This window comes from Takifugu flavidus, chromosome 9 (genome assembly GCF_003711565.1).
Source record: "Takifugu flavidus isolate HTHZ2018 chromosome 9, ASM371156v2, whole genome shotgun sequence".
NCBI classification, from domain to species: Eukaryota; Metazoa; Chordata; class Actinopteri; order Tetraodontiformes; family Tetraodontidae; genus Takifugu; species Takifugu flavidus.
In genome coordinates, this window is record NC_079528.1 from 7,699,085 (window position 1) to 7,706,644 (window position 7,560).

Sequence of the window (7,560 nt, forward strand, 5' to 3'; positions counted from 1 at the left end):
CTTACGACCCGCGCCTCAGATAACGGCGCCGTCCGGATGCTGTTAAGGTGGTAATAAATTGTTTTGGTTTGGGTTAGGAAACTGCGGCTCGGCCTAAAGGTTGCTGCACTCTTTCACACTCAGCACCAGACACATTCATCTACTATTGACCTGAATAGGCCCATAAAAAGGATAAGTGTATCTCACATCCTGAGGAAGAAGATCTCATAAACACCACGTCAGTTTACGGCCTCACAGAGGATAACAGTCTCACAGAGGTCACAGACTCAACCGCATCGGAGCGTGTTGACCTGCTAATTAAATACGACAAAAGACATTTTAATCATACCTGATGCAGTCATGATCACCAGCATTCAAAAATGCTCCTTCATGCAGCCTGCGTGAATCGTATCTGATGGCACCGGTTGACAAATGACACTGATTAACCCGTCAGTCGGTGGTGAGAGGCCTGGCGAGGACAGAAGTGCTCGCAGCAGAAGGTTGCCGAGTTTAAACCAGTGATTGACAAAAATCTGATTACAAGTTTCAGTACAGTCCCACTATTGTCTCAGGTCCTGGAGACACTCCAGGGATGACGCCATGGTAAAGAAGTGCTGACACGAGCACGCTGGGAAACGCCGCCGAAAGGTTTTTATATATATATTTTTTTAACAATGGCAATCAACAAAGGGAGAAAACTCTCTTTGAAATTTGTTAAACTTGTTATTTCGACCAAATGTTGAGAGCGACAGACATTTCAAAGAAACATTTCATTTTGACAGAGCTCTGCGATGTAGCTTATGCATGTAGCAATCAATTAGCATTTATGTTTGCACATCAAAGTTCGCTTTACAAATGTATTGTCTACCTCAAACTTAATTGACCATTCATCATTTTCCAGACTGGTAAAAGTTAAATAAAAAAGGAAAGCTGTAGTTAGCATCATTACCCCTGAATGCTAATGAGACAGGCTAATCAACGGTCGGACATTATTCAAGCAGAGGTCGCGCTCCCTGCAGAGGAAGTGCACCGCTATTATCAATCTGCTCTGAAGGGTCTGCATGAGAAAGGAGCTGGAGGTCGTGGGCGGGGTTAAAAGTTTAGTGCACCGTAGGTGCCAAACGGTAGATTCAGCACCTTCACACCCCGCTGCCGCCACCATCTCCATGTCAATGCCCCCCGCCTGTTGGCGTGGTACGCTCCACTTCCACAGCAGTTTTTATTGTCGCGCCATTGTCGTTCATCACTTCTTTTTTGTCATCTCACCTTTTCCTTCACTTCCTTGTGTCGACGGCGTCTGAGGCGGGAGGGACGGAGGTCTGCTGGGTGATGGGTGTGGGTGGAAGGGGGTTGGGGGACGGAGGCGGGAGGGGGGCACATTGAGTTTGCCAAGTCAGGCAGAACGATGGAGAGGAAGCCAGGCAGGAAGGAAGACGAGACTCTCCCTGTGAAGTGCTATTGTTTATGGGACGGGACTCGGAGCAGCCAAAAGCGTCTGCTGGTGCTCAGATCTGCGGCTGACAGCAAACACAAAAACAAAACACTTCAACTTCTGCTTCTTTTCAACTCAAACAGTGATTCACACAGAAACCTGTGAACTTTCATGCTTCGCCAAATCACTAAGACCTCTGATTTTTGTCCTAATTTAGTGCACTGATGCTTAAAGAGTACAAACAAAACACAACATGCTTAAATCTTGAATTTTATGCAACGTTTAAATAAAGGAGAAACTGAAAAATAATGGAGAGGATTAGGAAATGTTAAGCCCCGCCCATGTACCTAAAGCCAAGTAATTTAATGTCAGTCCCTCCCCCACCATCCTCTCAAAATATCCCTCCATCCACTTCCTGTTCCAACAGGAAGTGGTCACAACCTTCTCACCTGCTGGGAAAATGTGAAACGAGTCCATGATCCTAGTGTGGAGAACAAAGACGAGAGACCTGGAGAAGATTTTCAAGAGTGGAATATCAAGTAGTTTCTCCAAATTACTGAGGAATCTCTGCTGGTTTATCTGTTCAATCCACCGTGCTTGGGTACAATTGGAGATAGTAAAACTATTAATCGCTCTAGGTGAGTTTGGAAAAGTGAATTTTCAACATTTTTCCTCATTAAACAACCAAAACAAGAGGAAAATGTGCAGATTCCTTCAGTTGTTTCTGTTGGTTTCAGCTTTCGGGACATGCAGCCGTCCACCTGGAATCCAGAAGGAACCTCCAGCTCCTCTGGTCTCCATCTATTCACCTCTGGAATGTTCTCCCGATCCTGTCAAACCTCCTCAACTGAAGAGGGGCCAGACGGCGTTCCCGCCTGAGCCGATCAGACGCTTGGATCTGCACCTCATCCTGCAGGTAGGCCATCCAGCAGCCACGCTGCTTTCATTGGGAGCCAACCAATGGACGCTCAGAGAGCTGATCCAGCACTTAAACCAGACCAACCTGTGTCTGCTGAGCTCCTGTCAGTTTGGGTCGGTGGGCATGGAGCTGCTGAGCTTCAGCTGGAGTTGATCTTTTTTTTAGTGCGGACAGATGTTTTCAAGGTGTTGCTGGGCCGAGCGGAGCCGCATGTTGTTGGGAATCATCTCAGACGTGCGGCGCAATTATTCATCTCACAACGTCCAGAAATTAGAAATCAAATGCTTCAGATGTTCTTCTTCTCCTTGTTTGTGAGAAAAAGGTTCTGGCAGTTCTGGTTTCAGTCTCGAACAACCGGGTTTTGGTTTCAAACGGGCATGATGGACTTTAAATCAGGACCAGTCAAAACCACAGAAGGCTTTTTTTTCGGGAGCTGGTTGCTATTTTAAGATCTTGTGGAGCTGGTCAGGTGACTCCGGCTCAAGTCTCCTCCAGAGTCTTTCAGTTCTGGGTTCTGAACAAATGAAAAAATCTGTCTTGTGATGGTGTTGAAGCCCTCAGATGTTTTCAGCCTCACACCGTCAGAATGGTCGACTTTTTTTGTTTGTCTGAACTTGGTTTCACTCTGTGCCGTCGTCCAGCCCGGTTCCTTCTCACCATCTGGCACCTCAGGACTATATAACACGTCATAAAAACTCTTTGCTAATATTATTCGACCCAGGTCAACCTTGCGAAACACTAAGTCGGGCAGTTTGCTGTTAAATATTGGACTCTAGTCTTTGGAACTGTAGTGGGAGCCCTGCCTCCTCCTTGGTCCTCCTGCCTCCTCCACCCTTCTCCTCTCTGTCCACTCGGGACCAAACCCAGTGTTTGTTTCCCCGCTGGTCTTTCCTGATTGTGCGATCAGGCGGATTCCGGGCGGCCAAGGAATTAACAAGGAAACCCATTTGACACACATGCTTCCACTTTTCTGTTTGTTGCCCTCCTCCTCCTCTTCATCCTCCCCTGACGTCTCCTTAATTCCTACAATTTTGCATTCATTAGGCTGCATTTCAAGCTGTGGGGCACAGGTAATGCAAAGCGTTTCCCCCTTCAAATTGTAGGCCCGTGCTTGGGTTGCTAGGAAGTGGAAGAGCCTCAATTGCAGCCATTTCCTCTCCAGTGCACCGAGAGGTCCTATTACAGCGTTCAGGTCAGGGCAATTGGTGTCATTACAGGCGGCCGACTTCCCTCCACCAAAGAAATGAATTAGCTTGAGCTGTTTGGCCGGTATGATTGCAGTTGCCAGGGGAGATGAGTATGGAGTGGGGGAGGGGCGGGTGATAATTACAGCATGCATCCCTGAGCGGATGTGTGGGGCAGCCGCGGGGGCGGCGTCTACCCTCGCGTAATGGCTTTATGTAGCTGCTGACAGGCAGCCGGGCAACAGGGAAAAGGTGCTACCGTTCTCCGCTTGTTGACCGTCCAACCATGCCAACCGCCGGTTCAGTCCAAAGTTCAGGAGCGACTCCAGCTCAGGAGAGCAGCTCGGATGAATCTGACTGTGATCCTTTGCAGGTCTTCTGCTGATGGAATGTGAGAACATTTACTCTGAGCCAAAATACTTTATTTTCTAAGTTTTTTGAACATTTTCTGGCTTTTATTTATTAGATCCACACCAGCATTTTTCACCCACACTTTTATGCAATTTTCTCCATCTGAATTTTGCAAAAAAAAAGCCAAATATCGGGTTCAACCGGACTTTCTACGGAACCAAAGTTACACGCCTGCATGCAATGAAATGACTTTTACCCAAGTGTGACATTTGAGTGTTGCAGCAGTGGCAACGCTGCTCCATTAAGAGTTTTTACAAGCTTTTCAGAAATACAGAATATTCAACAACAGTGGGATATAATTGCACGACTCATTCATAGAAAGGTGTGAGGGCAATAATCAGGAGGTTTTGCTTTAGGATTCTTGGCGTAATAAACACATCCAGCACAAATATAGTTTCTATAAATAATCACAGTCCAAAATAGCTCAATTAAACAAGCCCCATATTGTTGGCTGCACCAGGAACTCTGGTTTACAATGTGAAGGTTCTGCTGGTGTCTCTCTGGGAGGCCTTTACTGACAACAGGAACTTTTAGATTTCTGCTGGAATGGGACTTCTGCCAGGAGCCAGAGTTCAAAGTGCACTTTCCAGTCATTTCATTTAACTGCCCCGTGGATCTGATACGGCGGCGAAGCACAGGGCCTGAAGTAATATTCCCTGATTTCCAGTCTGAAGGGAAAAATGGGACACAGCCTCGTAAACTGTGGGACCCAATCTGCCTCTTTGTGTGCACACATGCATGAACATTTAATTTCTGGCTCTCCAGCCCTCCCTCTGGCTTTCCTCTCCATCCTGCAGATCATATCTCATGTCATTGAGAGCAGGGGAAAAAACGGAGCCGGGCCCGATTATTCCTCAGCCCAAACACCGTCAGTGGGCCGCATCCATACGTCTGTCGCTGCGCCTCACTTTTATCACCAATTCTTTACTCACTTCTGGGGAAACCTGTGTTGTTTTGCTCTGTAACTGTCCTATAGACTGTTTCGCCCGGGGGGGTCAAAGTCGAGTGGAGAAATACCGGTATGTATTTAATGAGTTAACATGAAATACATGTTGATACTTTCAACAGTTTCACCTCTTTGGTGAGAGTTTGCAGACACACACACACACACACACACACACACACACACACACACAACACACACACACACACACACACACACACACATGAAAAAAGTTCCCTTTGAATCCAAACCAGCGTTTTCTCTTTTCCCCTCACGGCCTTCTCATATCACCAACCCACAACGGTTTTGATCAGCAGATGAAAGAAATTTTGTCGACTAAAAGAAACATTGCTGCTTCATGCCGCGGCACGGTTTGCCTCCCTCTCCAGCGGACCATTTGCTAAGCAGCTACATATCGTGCCAGAAATCTGCACTAACCCAAACTTCCACCCATCTCTGCTGGTACGCCGCTGTTGGTGGTAGTCTGCCAAATGGCACCAGGGCAGGAAGGAAGACCTGCGGGACGCCACCTGCTGGGCTGAGACGGCCGTAGAACTTGGTTGATCAGAGTCTGACGAGTGCTTCTGAGCCAAACCGGAGGTTTGTCTTGACAACGGGGAAATAAGACCTCGTTATGTTTTGATTACTCGCTCCGCATGGCTTGTGATGTCGTGATCCACAGGTCCTCCGTGTGTGGTCCCCACAGCTGATTTTAAGATAAAAGACTCCGTATTTGTCGCACTTTTGCAAATGAATAAAAGGAAAAATATGGCGTAAAATGAAACACTGAAAGCTAAGCTCTCTTAATTGAGCGCTGAATGTGGTTTTTGTAGGTCAACATGTGCAGTTTGAGACATTTTCCTGTCATTATAAATACATAACTGATGCTGCGAGTGTCAGAAATGGCTTTAAAAAACGATCTCGAACATCTGCAAATGTTGGTTCCATCCAGTCTGACATCTCTGCCTCGTCCTGCGTGGACTCACGACTGGATTTAAACAAACCAATTAGGTTGGAGCCTGACCTCGTGTCTGCCTGAACCGCAGCCCTGTAATGGATGGTTTGTTGCGGGGGGGTGAACTCATTCTTCTCACAGCGTGTGCGAGAACCTCACTTCCTACCTTTTGGAGAACAGGTTTAACGTGACAGCTTGATGGATGGTATTTTTTTGCACATGCTGCTTGTAGAATGGAGTGATTTCAGGTGGCTGCGAGGCCGCGGCGTTCTCTCTGAGCCCGAGCGCAGGCCTGCGTGCGTGACTGTGGGCTGAGAGGCGCAGCGTGTGTGTGTGTGTGTGTGTGTGTGTGTGTGTGTGTGTGTGTGTGTGTGTGTGTTGCACGTGAACGTGAAACCTGACGGGACAGAAGTTTCATAAGACCACTCTGGCCTTCGTCGACGTGTGAGACGTGTGTAGCTCCGCCAGTAAACCAATCATAGCCGTTTGGAACCAGGTGTCAGCAGTCATTTCCGAAACCTAATAAAGTAGCAGGTATCACCGGATGGGGGGGCCGAGGCCTGGCCCCCGTCTACCCAGATCTGTGAAAACTGTTCCATTGAATAGAAGGAAAAAGTCCATACTGAATGAGTGAGTTTCATTTGGGGGCTGTAGCAAGAACAGACAGAGCTAATGAGGTTGAAATGTTAAATGTTTATCAGGCTGTCACTCAAATTAGCCAAACGGAGCGAACCGTTTAGTGGCAACGAGAGGTTGCAATGAGACCACGTTGATCGACACACTGGTGCATCTTCGCTTTTCTGACTGGTATCAAAACTTTCCCATGGAACCAGGAAAGTGATCCTGTTTATGTTGAAGTCCAGACCGGTCCAGTCCCTGGACCATCCTTCCAGATCCTCTCCTCAATCAGAATCTGGAACCTGAAATTGAAGTTGCCCCAATCGGGTTGGTGTCACAGAGGCAACGTGTCATCACATTCTCACAAGTCATTATCTGATACCTGGTTTTATCGTGCCGGGTAGGACAAAATCGATCTGCGTGGACGATTTATTGACGAGTCCACCATGAATAGATGCAGGAAGTCTCTCCGTTACGTCTGTTATAATCATACACATCACATTTTTTACATAAATAGTCACTTTGTTGGAAGATCCAAAGAAAAACTGATTAACTTTAACGATAATATTTACCATTTAAGTGTCGGTAGCAAAACATGGGTTCCTGTAATTGACGGGACTTTGATCACACGTCCCGATGGACCATTGTCCACCATGTGGACTTCTACCAGAGGCTTTCTTCAGAATATTAAGAGTTGGGTTAATCCTAATTTTCCCTGATTTGTCATTTCTCTCTCCTCCCTCCACCCTTCCACCTTTCCTTTAGTTATTTGACACTGCAGGAGACGCCGGGCATTCAGGACATTCTTTGTCCCAGGAGAAAGGAGGAGGGAGGCAGCGATGGGGGGAGGCGATGAGGGGGTGGGGTGCAAGGCAGACAAAGAGAGAGGTTCCACTCTGCTCGCCTTCAATAAGAGACACCCCCAACACTTTCCATACACACATATACGCTCTCCTCGTTCACGGAAGGGGAGGAGCCGAGGGTGGCGAGGCAGTGGGGAGCTAGAGGAAGGGGAGATAAAAGAAATCGCACCCCACCGTCGTTGTCCGTCCACCATCCACCCACTTTCCAGTGTTCGGCGGGTTCCTAGCCTCTCCCAAACCCCCTTTTTTTCCCACG

At 47.5% G+C, this 7,560-nt stretch overlaps 1 long non-coding RNA gene across 1 annotated transcript; it reads right to left on the minus strand.

Annotated features, from left to right (window-relative positions):
- Positions 1 to 6,241: 6,241 nt before the first annotated feature.
- LOC130531017 (uncharacterized) lies at positions 6,242 to 7,317 on the minus strand. Its single transcript, XR_008951992.1, has 3 exons — positions 7,014 to 7,317; positions 6,824 to 6,919; positions 6,242 to 6,743 (listed from the first exon to the last, which is right to left on the minus strand). It is a non-coding gene; the product is annotated as an uncharacterized LOC130531017 (long non-coding RNA).
- Positions 7,318 to 7,560: the final 243 nt, after the last annotated feature.